A 21,807-nucleotide genomic window follows, 5' to 3' on the forward strand; every position below is an offset into this window, starting at 1 on the left:
AAAAAGATATGGTTTGTAAAGTGTCAGTAACAGAGGACAATTGTTCATCTTGATATTGCAGGCTGATTTTCAATGATTTGAAAGGGATAACATATGCATATGGGGTACCACAAGCAAGGGAATCTCTAAGTACTGAACAATTTTCCAGAGAAACAATTCCAGTAATGGTCTGATTCACCCACCCTGTTTGGCACTATGGAAATATCTTTTAGGTTTAGTGATGCAGCACAGCCCAGTTGATAGGAAATTGTCCATTGCTTCACATGAAGGTATTAATCTTCTATCACTGAAGCTAGATCAGTTTGAATAAAAATCTCAGGGTCAATGTCTGCCAGCCACCTTGCTCGCATTCCCTACTCACAGGGAAGGGTGCAGATTAAGGTGATTTAATGTGAAAAAATCATGCCATAAGTTACCACTTCTGATGTACTAAAATGTTCCAATGTGAATGAAAGTCTTCAGGGACTCTGAAGGGCTACATAGAGACTATCCCTAAATGCAACAACCAGTAGTAGAGATGTGTAGTTTGGCATTCTTGAATGCTGGTGCTTGAATTGGTCTCCAAAGCTTGTGTAGCTGGAACTTCAGGCCTGCTTCAAAGGAAAACAACTTTTTAATCACCCTGTGTAGGGTTGTTTACAAAACTTTTCCTTGCCTCCCACATGATATATTCCTTCACACTATGCGCAGATCCTACGTGGGTGGAGACAATAAAAGCAAACAAACCATGAAATCTTGTTGAGTTCACAAACATCTTTCCAGTGTTGTCCTGAACCTTGTGAGGCATCGTCTCAGAGCTGCTGCTCTGACACTGCAGGTATGTACCTCTGGAGTAAAAGACTGAAAACTCGTCTCCTGTATTTCTTGAGTGCCACATAGATTTCACACTTCCTCCTAAATCAGAATATGTGAGTCAAATTCTGTCTTTGCATGCAATGCTGCAATTGAAGGAGTCATGGCAAAACAAGTAAGCAGCTTTTCCAATGAATTCTAAAGTGGACATTATTTATTAGAAAAATTAAAATAGTAATTCAGTAATCAAAAGCTGTGTCAGTTTCTGCCATTCATATAAATGAAAGAAGACCTTACACAGTCTTAGCCGTACTGGCATAAGTATCTCATTCTCCTGGTGAAAATCTGCCTTTTACATGAATATGATTTTGCCAGAAGACCTAATGATGCTCCAACCTTCCCAAGAGCATTGCCTGGGACAGCACTTCAAGTCTCATGCCATGCCTACCTAACTGTGCTGTCCCATTCCCTCCTTCCCCATGTGTGCTCCACACTGAGGCTTCAGTGCTTTTAGACTGCAAGTTAATTCAGGTTGGGGAAGAATTGCTGTACTGGGACAAGAAGATGTTTTATTTAGTTCAACAACTGGCTCTAGCCAAAAGTGAATGTTTAGCAAAATTTGCAAAAACTCCAGCAAACAGATGGTGGAAATTAATCAGAATATTTCCCAGCCTTCAGGGGCTTCATCAGACAGAAGCAGTGTTTCATATGTAACAGTTTTTCATAGATTTCTCTTGAATTTTTTGAATTATTTTTTGAAACTTGAAATATCTGGAACATCCTATGATAGAACTACTACACAGGTTAAACTCATGTTGGGTGACAAATCATCCCCTTTATTCTAAACCTATCATATTAGATTAATTTATCATATTAAATGCTAGTAAAGCCTAGCATTTATTAGTTTATAGATTTCTGTTGTATCTTCCCTTCATTTGCTTGGGGTTTTTTGTGTACTGAAGAATCCTAATTTATTTGCTCCTTGCATGGAAGCTACTGCATAATTTTGAACATTCTTGTGACTTTCCTCTGGATCATTTCCAATGGCATTGTGTATTTTTGAGCTGGGAAGAGCAGACTTCTACACAGCTGTCATGATTTGACATGGGAGGCATTGAATTTTTTTAATACAATGGCATCACAATATTTGTTCTTTTCTCCTTTCCTAGCAATTATGAACATCTTATTTGGGGGAGTTTACTTGGTTGGTTGGTTGTTTCTTTGATTAGTACTGAGCATCAAGCTGATCTTTTCACACAACTGTATACTACTAAGCCCTATGCACTTCTACAAGAGACTGTTTTAATGACAATATGGTAATGACCACAGTGAGATGCTGTGGGTCTAGGGTTTCTGTTGGTCTCTCAAGTACAAATTAGTAGTTTCCACTCAGCAATGACACATACATGACTATAGTAGAGATGAGATGTTATATAAAGTAGAAAAAAATCTGAAAAGACACATATTTGTCTCACTTTGCATCTGAAAATCATGTCACATATGTCTACTATATATGTAGCTTGTAGATGCATTCTTTTTCTTCAAGCAAAAAACCAGCGTGAGACATTTTGTACTTTCTCCAAGTTCTATAGACAATTCAGCTGTCTGGATTTGGAAGAAAATGTTTTTACTCTTGTCAAATATGTTGCTATGTAGCAAATTCAAATAAAAAAATCTGAAACAGATTTTTAAGGTAAGAAAATTATTGGATCATAAAATACCAAAATTCTACACATAATCTGCTTTTTCTTTCCTTAGAAGAGGAAAAATACTTTTCAAAGTAGCCAGGGAAACATTCATGTTTAAAGTAACTGCATGTAGCTATAATATACATAGCAATGCATTTATTCCTAATGGATTGAATAGCCTCTGTGGTTGCCCATTACCCAGCATTACTGAGCACCTAAAATCAAGAAGCAGTCTAAGACTTTTAATGGATCATTAAACTCCTCCAACAGAAGCACCTGAATACATCAAATAATTACTTATCTAATTATAATATTACAATATTACGGAGGAGATAGGACACAAGTTATCAAACACTGAAGTGCTTTTATACACAATGCAGTTAGCATGTCATTCCAATAAATGTTTGGCTCACTACAATATTTCAAAGCAGAAGACACAGTCTTCTGGTTTTGTGGATCACAGGCCCTCTTTGAGTCCCACAGCCATTCTTGCAGGGCAGCTCAGAAATTGTTCCTTTTTAATCCATTCTGATTAATGCCACCAAATGAGTTTTCCTGACACTGGTAATTTTGCTCTGCTGGGGAATGATTGAAGAGGATGGGCTTTCATCCCAGCGCAGCAAATCATTGGCAGCCCAGCGCAACAAAGAGTCAACCACCTTCTTCGGCAAATGAGATGAAACTGTAACTTGTTTTCTTTTAATTAACTCCTCACTAGATTGCTCCGGGCTGTCCTGGCACCCCTCAGCTCCCAGACAATAGCAGGGCTCCCAGCTAGAGTAAGATTTTGGAGCACTCAAGTTTCCTGGGAGTAGCCCTGCTCTGCGTGAGTCAGGTCACGCTTTTCTCACGCTGTCTGAGAAGGCTTTTGGAGGGACTGATTGTGAGCACAAGGCAAGTTGAGTGAATCAGCAGCCTTTTAGACAGATTCAGCATGCTGGTGAGCCAGGCTGGCTGGTAAAGATAACATATCAGCAAGCCACGGGCTCCTCTGCTGTTCATAATGAATTCCTTCCTCTGAGTTTTGCTTTCTCCTGATGACTTTCTTGGATTCTGAGTTTGGTGTTACTGCCTCAGGGTTCTGGATTCTGTTTGTTTGTGTCCCTGTGTGGCCTTGGTTGCTCTTTTCCACACAGTGTACTCCTAGATCCTGGTGCAAACTGCAGGGCTCATGAATGAGCCTTTAATGTGCAAGGGAAGTGAAGAATTGCTGGAAGAATTGCACTGTTCATATCTCTATGCACAACCACAGCAGCATTGCAGTGGTGCCAGAGTTGGGTCCAGACAGTCTTGTGGACAAGACTTCAGCACAGGCTGATGCTGGGGAGCCCTTGTACACCTGGGATCACTGTGCACAGCCAGAGCCTTCTGTACACAGTAAAGAGGAGACAGGGAACTGCTTTCTGGGGACAGACACCAGCCCACATTGAACAAAAATGTATGAGGCACTTTCAGGAAGGAAGTGAAGCTGGACACCAGAGTTCAATGTGTGCCCCTAGAAAATTTACAAAAAGGATGGAAAACATGCTTATACTGATTTAAACTTAGAGAAGATCTTTTAAAGAACCTTTACCTTTCATCAATAGGTAAAGTATGCTGATACTTAATGTTGGGCTGGATCTGCCATTCAGTGCAGAGAAGGGATTGAGCAGGCAGTCTGTTGGAGCATGCACCATCACAGATTAATAAAGCAGATTTTGAAGAAAGTTTTAATCATTGGTTTATAGTGGTGCAAACTCATCTCCCTCTCTCCAAGGTGATACTGTTAAATATTAAAATGAAAACGGATGCTTAAATTAAAGGATAATGTAGATCTTGTTCAGATAAGAAAATGTACAGTTTGTTTTACATAAGGAGAATACGTTCAGCAAGTGTGATGAATTCTTCCCACAGATATAGATTCAGGAGTCTGAATCTGCTTCTGGAGATGCATTTCTCCTCATATTGATGAGAAGGAGAACCCAGAAAATCAGCTTATGTTAATTCATTTCAGTGTCTAATTAATTTCAGATATTTAGGTGAGATCCCTTCCACAGAATATAATACAAAGTCCAGTTAAATTAATGTTTCTTTTCCCTGGGCTTTAGAACATCAAATAGAAACCATTGTAACAGCTAAAATCTTATTGTCACATGTAAACATGGACTTCCAGGGAATTAATGTGCAATTATCAGAACAGCACAAAAATTTTAGAGCAACACATTCTTGAAAACTGGTACAAAACACATAGTCTACAGGAATGTGTCACCCTTGTATTCAGGTCACAGAGTGGTTCCTTCTCAAAACACCCACTAAAATCACACCTGCAAATTAGGCTCATTATTCTAAAAGGAATACAGGATGATGTGACAAGTGATGAAGACTATAAGCTTGATATCAGTGACAATATCAAGATTATATTAAAATGTAATAATTCTTATATTCAAGTTGCTCACATACAATAGGAAAAAATAGTGTTGTTATAATTATGCTCTCTTAGGAATGCGAACACATTAATATTAATATCAACAATAGCTGAGGCAGCAATTAGAAAAGGATCAGAGAAGAATATCAGTCTTCTCTAAAGGCAGTGAAAAGCGAGGCAGGAACATGGTGCTTATGTACCTCCAGTGGCCCTCCACAGCAGTTAGTGTCTTTCCTGGAGTCCCAGTGCACTTGCCTCACTCCAGATTGAGACATGTCCTGTCAGTCAAATGGGCTTGTCAAGTCAAATGTGTACCACAAAATGTCTGTTTAGTAGACTGAAAAAAAGAAATTTAACCTACATGGGTATAGCAAAACACATCTGGGAACATGTGCATGGAGAACATTTTTCAAGTCACCTACTGAGAATCATCTCATGCCCAGCTTTACAAAGGAAGTGGTAGGGTTGGGGTGGTCAAGTGCTGGTTGAGGAAAGCATTTTGAAGTTTAATGATTTAAATCAAAGTCAGGACAAAAAGAGGGTTTTTTGGTCATTTAGCATCTGTGTTTCTGTAGCACAGATGGCTTTTAAAAATAAAGCAATTTATCAGAGTGAAATGAAACTTTAATTAGATAATCAAGTTCTACATTCCCAGTATTAATTTGTGAAAATTTGAATATGCACAGACATGTGAGTTGCTTGAATAGGACTGCAGGATTCAAAAGCTGGAATCAGTCCACCACTTTGAAATCTGACAGTCTGAAGGACTAGTTTTATTTTGGATTATTTGTCCTTCTCAATTTGGTGAAAAATTATGAATTATGTGCTATCTTTCAAGTTCCTGTTAAACAGCTCATCAGGGACAAAAAAAGGAAAAGACTCTGAGGTAAGGTATGTAATATATCAGCACAGAATTATAGGAAAAATTTAACTTGGAAGGGAACTATGGAGAGGTCTCTTCCAGCTTCTTACTCAAAGCTGAACTAACTCCATACTCAACTGGTTTCCTTGAGGTCTTGTACAGTCACATGAAAAGTTCTGAGGAGGAAAATTCTAGTCTCTCTTCGTAACCTATAACAATACTTTAATTATCTCTCTCTTTAAATGGTGTACACATTTTTTTCCTGCATATCTAGGTTAAATTTGCCTTGCTACAGCTTTGTGCCATGGCATCTTGTCCCTTCACTGTGTATCTCTAAGAGAAGAATATCTGTCTTCTCTATACCTTCCCTCAAGCAGGGTCCTGTCCTGGTTAAAGCCAACTCTAACTGAGGATGATCATCTTCAGCAGAACAGGAAGATTATCTTCAGCAGAACAAACAACACTCTTCTTTCTTTATGGTAGTTTTTTATATGGCTCATTGTAAAGCTAAAAGCTTTAGAACATCTTCATTCTGGAAGTGTGTAACTGCTGCTGAGCATACCAGACTCAAAGGATAACTCTGTGCTACAGATCTAACCAGATCAAAAAATAGAGAGGTCCCAATAGTCATCTTGTTCAGGAAAAGCATGAAATCATAGAGAAGACTGTAAAATTAATCATCAGCTATTGCTGTGCAGGCAGCTCTGCAAAACCCACAAAGAGCTTGCTGCAGTTGAAACCTGTGGCCCCAGGGTTCAGCCATCTATTATCAGAAGTATGGCTTGGGAGCCAGGCTGTATGACCTCAATTTAATTTTATTGGTAAAATAGTTGTTAAGGTTTTACAAAATGCATGAGCTAAAGTTTAGAAACAAAACCCAAAAAACCCAAGGTGAAAACACAGAGAGAGATGTAAATATTGCATAATAATTGATAAGAGTTAACAACTGAAGCATGTAAGAGAAAAAATAGTGAACTAACACAAAACCCTAAGGAAAGAAATCAGAGCACTTGCAGATGGCAACTGAGTAAGAGACAGCTCCAAAGTGCAACACAGGCTAACTTCTCCACTGCACTAATGATTGATTGGCCAATAAAAGATTAGTTAAAACTCATTAGCAATCTATATTCTGCTTGCAAAATATCTTTGTGCATGGTCACAATACCCGTACAGACCCGCAATCACAGTAAGACGGTTACATGGATAGTTTGACCAATATTAAGAAATTCCAGAAATGTTTTCATTCGCCAAATTTATTTAAAAAAAATAATTAAAAATCACCACAAACTCAAGTGTTTACTTTTCATCTGGGCCAACAGCACAAAGAAATGTGTGCAAATAATGCCAGTGTCCACAGAATCTTCGCAGACAATTTCAAAGGATTTTGTTTTGTTTTGTTTAAGGCTTAATGGGTGTTTGGGTGTTTGGGAGTTTGGGATTATTTCTCACTATCTTCTACAGTTCACCTTTTCCGGTGTGCCAGGAAAACTCTCCTAAATTTGGCAGGTGACCAAAGTGTGGTGGATGCTACACGACACGAACGCACAAGGCTGTGGAAGAGCATTGCCTTGCCATGACACACGTAGAGCTACTCTGCAGTAAGAAGGTGGCCTAAGCCAGGCCCAGTGCCCAGCCAGCACTGAGAGATCTCCTGGGCACAGGGTTATCACCAGCTCCTTCTGGAGCCCTAATCCTTCCTTGCTGCCAAGAGTTGAGACAACTTATCTCTGTTTATGGAGCAGAGTTCATGCCTAAGCAACAACAAAATGTTTTTTCAGCTCAATTCAACATGTCATCTCAAAGATGTCTTGCTGTTCTGACCTTTCCTTGAAATGTGGAAATGTGATGCCATGGGAAATTATGACCACCTAAGCACTTCCTCAGGGAGTCTAATTTTGCTGGTGATATGTGTTCCTGCTTCATACGTCCTTCACTGTTAGAGGAATCAATTGGAAAGAAAAGAATTTTCTTTTAATCATGAGAATACCAATTAGCAAACTGTCACCATTCAGCCATGAGTCTTGGCATTTTTTATAATAGCTTAATGTGATCAATTTTCCTACCTAAAATGTTGCAAATTTCTAAGCTGTTTTGGGGTCTACCTCAAAAACATCTGTATCTCTTTGGGAATGGATCAACCTCACATTTTTCATATCAGTTTAGCTTTATAATGGGCTATGTGCATTATTTAGATGAAAACTATGAATAAAGACATGTATTAGAGTACTATTGACTCAGTGTAATGCAACACTTTCTTGAGTGAAACAAGACATACTTGCAGTAGCATTAGAGAACAGTTTTTAGCAATATATTTAATAACTTCCCCAAACAAAAAAAGCAGGCATGTATGCTGGCATTTTGCCAGGTCAACACTAATAATCATTACTGTTATTCCAAGTACTGCAAGTGCATTAATGAACACAAGTTGCCATTCACTTGATTTTCATGCAGTTCCCTCATCATAAAATTATTTTTCAATCTACAGAGAGTTTCCTGCCTCATATGTAACTCTTCTAGATGTGAAACAGAAGACTTTCCCAACAAACATGTTTGTTACATTACTCTCAGTGCCTCCAGCACAATATTTATTGTTTTATTGATCTCTGTCCAAAGTTGCAGCATTTTTCTGACTGATTCCCACTTCCCAAAAAAGAGCCAGCAAGACCAGAGCTGATATGTACTTAGCTACAGTCAGCCTCTGTGATGTAGAAACCTCTGGTTTCAGTGCTCCCTGCCCACGTTGCCTTCTGGAGGGCTTTAAGGACAAGTTCACGAGGCAGAGTTTCTGCCTCTGGTAAACACGGACTGAGCAAGAGGGCACAATAAACTTGTTAGTAGGAAGATTAAATGAAACAGTAGAACTCCGTGGAGCTTCTTAATGTCCAAAACAGCAGTGTGAGAGTGCCTAGCTGACTACCCTTGAGAATAAAATCAGTCATAACCAGCTTTCCCTTTGCTTACCAAGAAATGGGTTTAGAGGGTCTGTGTTTCCTTTTCACCAGCTGTTGGCAAAACAGATAGTCTTCTGGCAGGTGACACACTAAATGTCAAAATCCTCAACCTGGTTGAGGACAAACTGGAGTGACTTTCATTGGTCTGCTTAGCAGCCCCAGTTCCAGGTGGGAATGGTGCCGGGGGCAGCATGCTGTCCCTGGTCATGCAACAACAGGCCAGCCCCCAGCTGACCCAGTACCCTGCCCCACACATTGTCCTGTTCCCTGACTGATCTCAGCACATGCTGCTTGGTCAAAACCTAAGGACACTAAGTAAATCAGTAGACAGACATTACAGGGGACAGTTGAGAAAACAGACAGTGCCCAAGGAGATTCAGTTTCCATTTTTGTTTATCGTTGAGCAAAGGCACTAAACCAGAAAGATGGGTGAAACAGCTGTACAAGAAGCAGCAGTTTCAGTTCTTCTAGGTCTGAATAAACAGATTTCATGTTTTGGCTTCACAGTGGTATGAGACCTTTGAGTTTTGGCTTCACAATGGAATGAGACCTTTGAGTTTCGCTTTGAGATCACCACTCAAAGCAAGCCAGAAGCTCAGAATTAATCTCAGCTGGAATCAATGACTCTTTTCTGAGCTTCTCAACATACTGGTATTACTCAACACATAACCTAATTGAGCAATCTTTCTGCAGAGAAGGAAGAGACATTTTATCCAGTATTTATTTTTCAACAAAATTTCAGGCCATGTTCTCATTCAACTGTACCAATAGAATTTTCATTGAAACCTTAAATAAATTCAGGTTTTGATTTCCACCAGGCTGCATTCCAATCCTTGCAACTAAAACATCACTAGAAAACCAAGGGCAAAAAAGAATCTAACGCTGGAGACCTGAGTTTTCAACAATATTGTATGAATTAATTATATACTTTTTAACACCTTCTTCATTATAGAGTACTTCTCCCCTTGATATTTTATATATTTTGTGTCTCATAATTTGCAACTTGCTCCTTGAATGTATATATTTAGGAGAGAGAGAGAGAGATGCATGTTGTTTCATCTTAATGATAGCAAAAGTACAATTAAACTAATTGAAATATTAAATGTGGGAATTTTTGTAATATAAAAGGACATGGGGCTGTAGATATTTTGTGAAGGTTCATACCCACAATACCAAAATACAACAGTACAAACAGATTATTCAGTAAATGAAAGAGCTAACAAAACTGTACATATCCTAGATATATTATGGTTTTGTGCCTAAATTCGAAATTGCTTATTGTGTTCTCATTTCAGGGTTTTATTCAGGATACAAAACCACATTTGAGGACTCTTGGATTTTTAATCAGTTTCATGTAGGCAATCACTAAAGATGATATCTTTACATAAGCCCGGTGTGTCACTTTTATTAGGTTTTTAATAAACTACAGAGGCCATGGAATTCATTGTAGCACTTACTTACATATTATAAGAGAAAGAGAGTAATATAAAAATTAAAAAGGATCTATTTAAAATTGGATCAAGCAAACAGAAAAGGAACCGAAGAGAAGATAACTCTTCAAGTTCTAGGTTAATTCAAACCCTCTCCCAATGGTCCCCTCAGGCACTTTCTCAAGCATCCTGCATTTGTACAGCCCTTACCCAGGTTCCATACTCTACAGTTGTTCAAGCTATCCTGCAATATGCCTTGAAGACCTGCAGACCTGATTTAGTGGATGATGTGCCTACCCATGCAGGGAGTTTGGAACTAGATGATCTCTAAGGTCCCTTTCAACCCAAACCACCTCTGATTTTTGATCAGGACTCACAGAGAGAATTTGATTCTGCAGCCAAACAGACAATGAAAGACATCAATACATCTATAATAGACTCTTGAAAATAACATGATTGTTCAAGCAAAAAAATTCACTAGTGTGGTCTCCGGTATTGAAATTTTTCAAGCCCTTGTTGGAATTTTTCTTCAAATTAAACCAAACATATCCATAATATCTACCTCCAAGGTAGAACAAGATGCAATACACTTTTAAATATATTTGCATCCCAAATATTTTCCTAATTTTCTTACTGCTACAACATTCCATGCAGCAGTGCTCTGGGCTTATCATTAAAACTGTTCTGAACACAGACCACAGAAGATCAGAAATTACATTAATTCTCTCCTTTCAGTATTGAATCGCAATGGGAATGGTTACAGCAGTTTGGTGATAGCTGAACCTTTGACAAAACCCCGTGCTGAGTTGAGTAGAAAACCTCTTAAGAGCAGAGTAGAAGAGAAATAATCTAATTTCTTTTTCATGCACACTGTAAACCATTCCTTTCTTCTTCAATGTATTATTCCCATATTCCCCCAAAGGGCTTACTAGTTGCTCATATCATCATCAATAACACTAAGCATCTGGTTACAAATTATCATGCTTTGGGAATACACATCTTATGTAAGAAATTTTGCTCAGGAAACCTTGCCTGTGCTATTAAAAATTAATTCATAATGTTGACATATTGCCAATTTATGATTAGTCCTTTTTTGTTTACCTCATTAGGTTCTGCAGTTACATTATACACATTTACTCGTGTGCTTTTTCTGAAATAATTTGTTGCTTCTAGTCAGTAATTGGCTATTTAAATGAAATATGCAAATTAAGTTTGCTAATTGTATTGGATTTACCTTAGATAAGGACAACTGACGTATAACCATGGATTTTCAGTAAATGGCACATATTTCAATTCCAGATCTTAGCAATCTTCACCTCAAATGCATGGTAATATTGATCCTTCTTTGTGGTTGGTTTGCCCATTGCTTTCTGTCTCAATCTCTAGTCATGTAACTGAAGTTAAATTTTCAGAACCATTTACCTAATGAGACAAATTCAGTGAAGTCATCTGACAATTCAAAGATCATTTCAAAGGACAGGTTTTCAGAGCAGGAAGATGCCACTGCAAATGTGAAGACCACTGAGTGTCATTTAGGGGCTATTTGAAATGCTCAGCTCTCTAAATCTAAGCCTTAAATGTATTGGTAGGGCAAAGTGGAGATGAGTCTCACTCCTCCACATGCAAAGACAGAGGAGTTAACAGTCTACAGCATCACAGAACAGAAACAGGAACTAAAAACTGTACTGGGTCAGAAACTGGCCAACAAAGGAGTCTGATTAAACAGTTTCACTTTGATCTTATAGATTTTTTTGTATCTTTAAATTGTATTTAATGCAATTACTGAACAAAAAACTTCTCTCCATCCTTGACAAATTAATTGCTGTGCTCTAAAGTGACAATAACACTGTTACTAATTACAGGCGACTGTAACTTACAGCTCTGTTTCTTCCTGAGATCTTTCCTGTGGGTGTTTTGAGAGCTGATATGCAAAGACCCTGGCAAAGAATCTGATCAGAGGAAACTTGTGTTTAGCCCTACTGAGTTTGCAGCTGTCTGCATGCCAGCATCAAAGCATTGCTTTAACAAGGGAAAAAAGAACAACAGGTCTGAGTGGCAGGGTGTACTCTTCCCAGCCCTGCGAGCAGAGAGCCTGCAATGAAAAGCGCTATTATGGGGCACTTCCAAGCCAGCATTTATAATGTAACTCTGCTAAGTGAGTCATGTCCTCCTTTCAAATACAGAAGAACATTTTAAAAGCAACCTTACCCAAAATGCCAAAAACTCGTAGTGTTTACTGTTCTGCTTATTGGTTTCTAATGAAGCCAGAGGGCACAGACACGTTTCCTAACTACCGAAGCTGGCATGTCCTGTGAGTCACTTACACAAAGTGCAACTTTTGCTGAGAATGTCAGGGTGAAAGGCCATGGTCCCATCTAACCATGTGCTGTGCTGGAAAAATGCATCATCTTTTTCTTTCCAATAGTGAATACTGCTCTGGCACTGCTGTGTGGTCAGATACAGTGTGTCCTCACAAACCTGTTCTGCAACTCCTGGGGAAATTTGGTCACTCACTCTGAATGGCTCAACACAGCAGTACTTTAGTAATACCTTGTCTGTCAGCTTGGTTACTTGGGCAAAGTCTTTAATTAGTAAACTTTGTGCCACAGGCAGAGATTCTTTGCTAACTCTCATCTTGGAGAGGCAGGGCCTGGTTTATTAGGTTTTGTTCAAACAACAGCAGGCAAATAGCCCTGTCCCCCACTCTTCCAAAACCAGGGGCCCAGAAGGGAGCAATGATGGCAGCAGCATGGTAAGGATGGGGTGAGTTGGATGAACCAGAGGGTTTGCTGTGTGCAGTACTGGTAAAACTTCTGTTCCTCCACTACCTGCAAGGAAACACCTTCTTGTGTGGAGCACACACTCTCTAGTGACTCCCAGCAACAATAAAATGCCTCCATCTGATTTCTAGGAAATGCCCAAATCAGTTTCTCTGTAGCCTAGGACATCTATATAATATCTCAGACAATTTATAGGACTATTAGGTAACACAGATTTGATAAAATTGTGTATACTTTTACATAAGAAACATTTCTGGTCAGCTTCTAAGGTTATGACTATGAATAAACTTTGTGAAAGCAATAAAACAAGAACTTAAGCAATGCACAAAACATGTTTTCTCATCCTCCAGCTCAAGCAAATATATGGACACTGCTTACAGATCTGAATATCAATCCGAAATCTTTCTCCTAGAAATGTTTGCTTTCTTGAATCAATTTACCAAGCAATCCTCAAGATTCCTTTTGCTGGCCCATTCACTGGGTTGTGCCCATGTTCAGAGATCTGGAGCTCTGCAGCATGCTTGGAGGGACCCTGTGGTAAGGAGCTGTGGAAATCCAGCAGAATCAGAGCCGCAATATGTGACTGAAAACACACAGTGGAGATAGTGGCAGGAGATAACTGGCCACCCAAGAGAAGGAGCAGCACATTCATGCTGCAACACTACACAGAACTACTTTGTTTCTGTTATTTTGGAGTAAAACTATGTGTCACAGTGGTGATCTTCACAAATGGATTTTGCTACTTCAATATCTTAGGTTAGTGCTTTAATATCTTTTTCACTCATCAGGCATAGAGCTGGAACTTAATGGCATAGCAGTGCTAATAAACAGCTTTTAGGCTGGAGATAACATTAACCCTTATTTGGTGCATCTAGAAAGAGCTACAGATTTGCACACATACAAATGCTTTTGCACATCAAATTCAAAATGAAACTACTCTGTGCAGGTGTTTCTTCTCTATTAAGCAGAATAACATTATTTTCTCAGATTAACAAATGCATCGTTATTGGTAAGTTCTTCTGAAATTCTCTGAGCTACTAAAAGCAAAAAAAACTCTTAAAACATTTGAGGTAAGAATTTTTAAAAATATAGTATAACATTCTATTTCCTGAAAAAAATATTAATTTAAAGGGTGAAGTTTACATACATCTTGACTATGTATGTTAAGGGTTGCATTCAACCTGGATTTAATAATTGCTATATTTCAAATAACCAATTTTCTGAACAAAAAAATGAAAAATTTCAAAAAAAAGTGTGTTAAATTTTCAAAAAAAGTGTGTTAAACTGTTTTACAGGTGATGGGATGGAAAACATTTTATGGCATGGCTGCTGGACATAATAGATTTCCTTAATTTTTCCATACACATATAATTTATAAGCATATGTAAGAAAAAATATTTCCAAGCACTCCATCTTCATCTTATTCCACATATACATTAATTTTTTTTCTAGCAGGATATTCAGATATTCAAACAATACTTTACTGTGGCTAAAATATTAAATAACACAAGTGTGATGAGGCCTGCACTAATCATGAGAAGACACATTATTATCTCCTCTACGGAAATTTTACTTGAAATAATTATCTACAAGAACACGATAATTTTGTGTTGGAGTGGGTGTGATCAACTAAGTTCATTGTGTTTCGTTATTATTCTATTAAATTTGGGACAGCAAATTTTAAGGTACACATAGAACTTTTATCAAAAAACTGACAGAATGTATTCTCAGTATCAATATATACTCAATTACAGGATTTTTTCTCAATGGAGCTTGTAGTTGAACTGAAGGCAAAGTCTAATCAAAAGATCATAACTAATGTGATAATGTACCTGGGGCTGCGTTAAGCATGGCAGAATCTCTTTAATGATCTTTGGAGACCCTAGTGAATTTAATCTAAAACAAACTCATAAAGGGTACAGAGGCAGAAAATGTGTTTCTCCTGTAGATGCACTTCAAGAAGTTACAAGCATTATGAAATAAACCAGACTGTGGCTGCCAATTTCTGATCAACATAAAATCATCATATCACACCAGGCTTTTACAGTAAACTTTTAAAATGAAAGGTCCCCCACTTCCCCACAGTAAGATCTCTTAACCAAGATTGAAGTCTACACATGCACAGAAGGACACTCTTCTTCCCCTAGCTGGCTGAGCTAACAGGGCCTCCAGTACCATCTCCTGTCCAGGGAGAGGAAAAAACCAAAGATACTTCTTGTAATGATTTGCACCTACTTCTGGCCACCTTTTTTCACCAGAAAACTCTCTCCATTTCAGATTACCTCCTCATCCTTCTCTCTCTTCAATTATATTCTCACATAACACCTCTAGCTCTCTGCTTACTAATCCTTGGACCCTTCCTAGCTCCTCACTGCTCCTTTCTCCCCAGTCTCCCTGTATTCCATTAAACCTCTCCCCAGGCTTCCCCTTGCCCCATTCCCACTCTTCTGTACTGCTGATATGGTCCATTTCCATCTACAGAAATACCTATCCAGTCCCTTGAGCATTTAGGCAGGCAGGTAGGCGAGCAGCCTCTACCCTTTTAGTACACATTGCTATATAACAAGGGCAGGAGAAGCCAGCACCACACTGTGTCCAGAACTATTCTGATAGTTTATATCAGATTTATCAGTTTTCTCTGATCAAATATTAATTCCCTCTGATATTGTGGCAGCAGATGACAAAATAACTGAGAGATTTTAATGGGAGTGAAAAGTAGCACAGAGCAATTCAAACCCTGAACACAAGGAAGAATGAGATAAATGAGCTCAACTCTGCATCAGATTCATGAAATCATCCAGCTACCAAAGGCTGAGGAGCAAGGGCCCAGCCATCCAGATGCTTCATGAAGTCCAGAGCTCCAGGTTAGCAAAATAATCTCTTTAAAAGAGGAAGAATTATGGTGACTTGACATGATTCAGTGTAATTCTTCAGTTGTTCTTGCAGGAATGTTGGCACAAAGTGGCAGTTTGCCAACATCAAGATGGATGACAGCAAGAATTACTGTGGGCAGCAGGTCACATCCAAAGCAGACTCCAGCATAGGGCAGGAAATTGGTGCAGATACTGAGAAAGAAAGTCCTGCAGAACCTGGGAAACTGCACTAGGGCTGTTTTAAAAGTAGGTCACAAGTTTCACATCTCAGGGAAGACAGCTCTTGCACATAATAGGATACATACATTTTTAATCAGAACATGATCCATGGAAATATTTTGAGAAACAGAGACCTCTGTAGTTTTCCACATTTGAAAGACATTTATTGGAGGCCTGTCAAAGCCAATTCTTGTGATCCACATCTCAAACTTCCTATGGAAACTGTGTGGACAAAAAATAGAAAACTGATAGCTGGTGAAGTTCTTACCAATGAAATTTTTTTTTTAATTATTGCTGTCAGCATTTTCTCCAAGTCAGTGTGCAAAACAAACCATTGGACCACCAAAATGTATGTCTTATATCTACTGCTAATAACACCAAAGCTTCAGCACACAGGTATCCACTAGTTTGTGACAGGAAGGATGGAAAACCCTGTGATATAGTAAGATAAAGTTGCCCTGAGCAAAAAATACTCTTATAAATTCAAGACCTTTCATGACTAATTTGTCTGCAAAACTATCAGGTAGATTTCATGGACAACTTGGATGTGGTGCCATCTAAGTCCCAGACAAAAACTGTCTGTGTTCAGATCAGGGAGTGTGCAGCAAGCCTTTCTCATAAAAGTAATAAAAACATAATCACAGGGAATGGAATGAGATAACGTTTAATGTTTTCAAAACCTGATTCAACTGAACCTCTGAATGACCATCTGGAAATGGGAAGGAGAGGCAATTTCACAAGGTCCTTTGAGGACAGGAAATCATTGATCAAAAGAAACATGTTGCATCTGCTCACCATCGCTCTGGATTAGGGTGAAAGAAGAACAAATAATGCAGACAGTGTGGTTACTCTGGCTTTGAATTTCAAACATCACCTCTACAGGGACTGATAGTATATCCAACTGAAAAAACCACATGGATCCTACTGTCAGCATTAGTAGAAGTTAGTTTTTTCAAATGTAGTCAGAAGTTGGATGGAAAATGTAAGGCTCAGACTACTGTTGCCTTAAGAGGTTGTCTAAAAGCAACTGAAATACAAACTTTGAAGGGGAGTCACATAAAATAAATAAAGTCCTTTAATTGCACAGAAAAAAATTGCAAAGAGAAGTAGAAATGTCATTCAGTTGATTTACTGATAAGCTAAATAATTTCATAATGCTTTTAAAATGTACGACTACTTCTAAAGCAAATTATACAGATTTATCACTTCTTAATATGTTCTAAATGAAGGGATCAGAAACAGATCTTCAGGACTTCAGAGAGTACCAAAATCCTGACCTTTATAAATTCAAAAACCTCAATTCCTGGCAATGCACAAATTAAAAGTTGTTCTACATTATAGCACAGGATCGGCAGAAATTTGTTCCATTTGTCCTTGTTCTTCAGAGTTTTGTGTTGATTCTTAGGCTGAAGACTTTTGTGCTGGTAAATAGATTCAGAGAAAGGATTCAACACAGACATTTAGCTTTTGAAAGAGCCTTTCACTAGGTTATTTCTGAAAACAAAGAGAAGATAATGATACTGCTGGTGTTCACAGGATACCATGCTACTTTTTCTTTTTGTCTTCTTACTGTTTCAACGTAGCTTTTCAACATGTGGCATCAAGGAAAAAGTAAAACCTGTGACCAGTACAATTACCCAATACCAGAATTATTTAAATTAATGGGCTTCATATTTCATGTTCTTCCCAAAAGCACGAGGGGAAATGTTGTTATTGTTCTGACATTTTCTAATGCCTAAGAAGCATAATTCCAGGAATGTTTCAGTGACTCAATGTGACTCACTGACTCTTCTTTGAGAAGCTAAACAAGAGAAGAACTTCATGAAGAATTCATACTGTTAATGTCAGAAAGACAAAAAAAAAAAAAAAAAAAAAAAACAAAAAAACCCCAAACAAACACCTGCTTCAGCGGTTGTGAAACAAGCCCAGGTTTCTCGCATAAGGCACACAGGTGTGATCGGGGGCCGAGGGCAGCAGAAGCCGGGGAGCGCCCTGGCCGCGCCGGCGCGGAGCGCTTTCCCCGCTCGCCCCCCAGCGGGGCTCCCGCTCCCTGCAGCCGGGGGGACTCGCCCGGGGCACCGCTCGCTCCTGCCGGGAATTCCGGGCTCCCACGTGCAGCGCGGGGCGAGTAAATAACTTCACCTGCACTAGATTAAGTATTAAATGGGTATTTGACTGGAGAGCGCGATGCAGCCTGGTACAAAGCGAAAGGTCGTTCACAAGCCCTTCGTCAGATGAGTTTTCAACTCCCACACAGTGACCAGGGTCATTGTGATCTGCGCGTTTGATTTGTGCCTATCCCCGCTCCGGGCAGGATGACAGTTTAATAGGGTTGAGAGAGGAGGTTTGAATTAATCTGTCTTAAAGGGCCATTTGTAACTTGATTTGGAACTGGTATGTTTACGGTGTGGCAAAAGAGAAAGGTTTATATACTCAGTCTGGTTAGTTTTCAATCTCCTCTGCCCTTTCTAGCTTTATTAAAGAACAAATGCAGAAGCATCAAAATACCTCAAAAAGAAAATATGTGTTTATTCTTTGGTGTAACACTGGAAACAAAACTCCTGCAAAGCACCTGTTCACAAAAAGCATCCAAATATTTCCTGAGGGGAAATATTCCAAAGACACAGCATTGTCACATGTTTAAGGATTCTGCTGCACCATGGGCTGCAGTAACTCTTAACCCAATGAGTTCAAATCACCCACCGTACAGTGATAGTTCCAGTTCACCAATACTGATCCAACATATCCAAATTCCTCTACATTAAGGACAGATGAAAGCAGAGTTGGCTTAGCCACGTATACCAAATTGTATTTCTGTGACAGGAGCTGAGCCATCCCCAGTTTGGTGGAAAACTTGCATGTTGTAAATTCATAGAACTGTACCTCTGCTGTAATGGGCCCTGAGTCTTGTTAAAGGAAATCTCTTATTCAGGAGTTCATAAAACATAATGTTAGGTCATTACAAAGCAAGCAATATTCAGTAAGCCCTCAAAGTGCATTTGCAAAGAGTATGAACACATCTGGTAGCAAAATGTCTTCTTACTGGAAGTCAAGTAAGTTGTCCCTTGATCATTACTAATGTTTTCCACACTTTTCTACACAATCTATGCTGCAATTGAATAATTCAGGTAGTTCTAAAGATCATAGAAGGGAAAAAACCCCTAGCAGTATACTCTTTACAAAGATAAGGACCAACTCATGAGCAGTTGGTACTGATTTTAATAGTTTCAGGGGTCAATAATAAAATCTGTTCAAAAATCTATTTTTTCAAGTATTTTGAAAATAAACTGCAGAAAAAAGGGCTTTTGGATTTCACATTCGGGTAGTTTTTTGTAGAGACATAATGATAAAGCTCAGTAAAGGAAAAACTACATAAAGTAGCAAAAAGAATTTCCTAAAAACCAAGACTGTGGGATTTAAAAGAAAAGAAAAAAAATCCCTGACACTAAGACCATTTAAATTTCTCACAGAACAATTTCCCACTCCCCACCATAGGCAAAATCTTTCTTGGCTCTAAACTAAATGAATTTGCTGCTGGCTTGGACAGCAAGGGTGAAACATGATGATGCAGTCTGGCTTCCACAAGAGTTCCCTTTGTGATCTAGAGGAGCTCTGCTAACAGGAGCACAAGCACCACCCTGCCAAGCTCCTGAACTTCCAGTCCCAGGTGAAATTAACCTTGGTCACTGGGAAATAAATATATTGAGCAGCTATCAGACAAGCTGGTCAGTATTTTGTTTGAGCTCAGGAAATTCCTTTCCCAGCCTATCTGAAAATATAGAAGTCACTACAAAATATAAGCAGGAAACAGACTTCCAAAGGCTTTGCTTTTGCTAAATAACTTCTGTTTAAACTGAACTAGAATTATTGGTTTACAAATCTTTTAGGGCAGAAACTCTTCACATCTACATAGATAACATCTAACAGAATACAGCTCCATTATGAACATATTTTGTGAACATAAAACACTACCATGATCAGTAAATATTAAAACACCCCTATGCATAGATTTGGCAGAATGCACCAAATGCTATAAAGGTCAGCATTTTTGCCCACGTTTTTGCCCCCGATACTGTTTCTGCTGTGGTTCATCACAATTCAGTCTGCAACTCTGAAGCAAGAGGTGAGCGCATTAGTGAATCTGTCCCTCTCCCTGCCCAAGCATACAAATCTTGCCCAATTTGATAGGTTTATTTCATTGCAATATTGTAACATTCAAGCAATAGCTTGTTTAGCCTTCAAATCAAGTAATGCTGTAAGTAGACTAGGTGAGTTCCCTTTCACTTTCTTCTTCATTATTCAACGGGCAATTGTTGTAAGTTTAAAACACAAAATGTGTTTACAAACCAGGAAGTTTTAGGATAGGAGATGACCCAGCCCCCTGTACCAAAACAGCATCATTCTTGCCTACTTGTGGTGCTAGCAAACCTCTCATATACATGGATTTTACCTAGGAGCAAAACAGGACTTTCCAATGCTGCAAACTGCTCTTGTAGGTTAGTAGATGAACAACAGCACCAGGGAATGGTTCATTAACCTCAAGGGTTTGCACTGACACAGCTACATTATAAAAAGCAAAGGTCTTCAGTGCAGATGGCACTGTAGATTTCTACATCTCCTGTCCCATTACTAGCTCTGCAACTTCTGCTTCTTTATTAAGGTCTGATTTCACAGATTTCTAAATATCCCATGACAGATTTAGAAGCACAAATGGTTCAACCTGGGCATCCTAAATCTGAAGACCATCCCTTTATCTGGAAGAAGAGAATGGCCAAGAGACAAATTTCTAATCCCTTATGAAGTCTTGTAAACATATATGCTAAAATCAGGTTCAGAGCAAAGGATTTTAAATTGCATTGCAGTTACTATGTAACTTAAGAGGATGGATCTGTGCTTCTTGTTTGACCATCCTGTCAGTAAATCAAGGAATACTGTCATAAAAATTTTAACATACTGTGGTCATAATAATATTAAGAGGATGTATCTGCATACCCATTCTGATTCTTTGAACATTAGACATTATCTCAAGGCTTCTGAAATAAATCTTCTCCCTTTTTGCTTGCCTAAAAAAAATACAGAAGCTCCTTTGTTATCTGTCTATACCAGTGGTTTTGTTTAGGAAATGGATTCAGCTTGACTTGATATTGAATCAGATATCAGAAGAGTGATCCAAAGTTTGGAAAGCTTCTCTCTAGATTTATAAGGCTTTATATCAAATCACAAATGTCCAGAGCACAGTATCCTTTCACCAGCTGAGATAGTCAACCCTGTGCCCATCAGAGGCCATATAAGCTAATGTCAGAGGATTCCCTTCCCAGTTAATTATCTGCTTCAGAATTAAATCTTTCAATTTACAATACCTTGCCAATGCATCTCACTAACACAACTGTTGAGATAAAAACCATCTTTCAGGATATATGAGAAAACAGAACCACACTTCTGAGATTTTTGAAAGCCACATTAATGGTGACCACATGCTGCGCAGTGTATATCAGACCAGCAGACAACTTTAAACACTTTTTGTATTTGCAAGAACTCTAATTGCCTTGGTGAAAACATAATGAGTAGCCTGTTATATTCTCCAAAGTTTTCTTTTAGTGTAATATTTGCATTGCTTACCTTTGTAAGGATGAGTTTTAATGTGTCTACATAGAGTTTTAAGTGAACTTCTTTAACAATATTTGAAACTACTTCTTTCTGCCTAGACCACTGAAGTGTATGAGAACAGCAGTACTGGGAAACCATGAAACAAACTTTGGAAAAGGTCAGGCTTTCAAAGCAAATTTCCATAATTCATTATAGATTCAC

This window comes from Ammospiza caudacuta, chromosome 2 (genome assembly GCF_027887145.1).
Source record: "Ammospiza caudacuta isolate bAmmCau1 chromosome 2, bAmmCau1.pri, whole genome shotgun sequence".
Lineage (NCBI taxonomy): Eukaryota > Metazoa > Chordata > Aves > Passeriformes > Passerellidae > Ammospiza > Ammospiza caudacuta.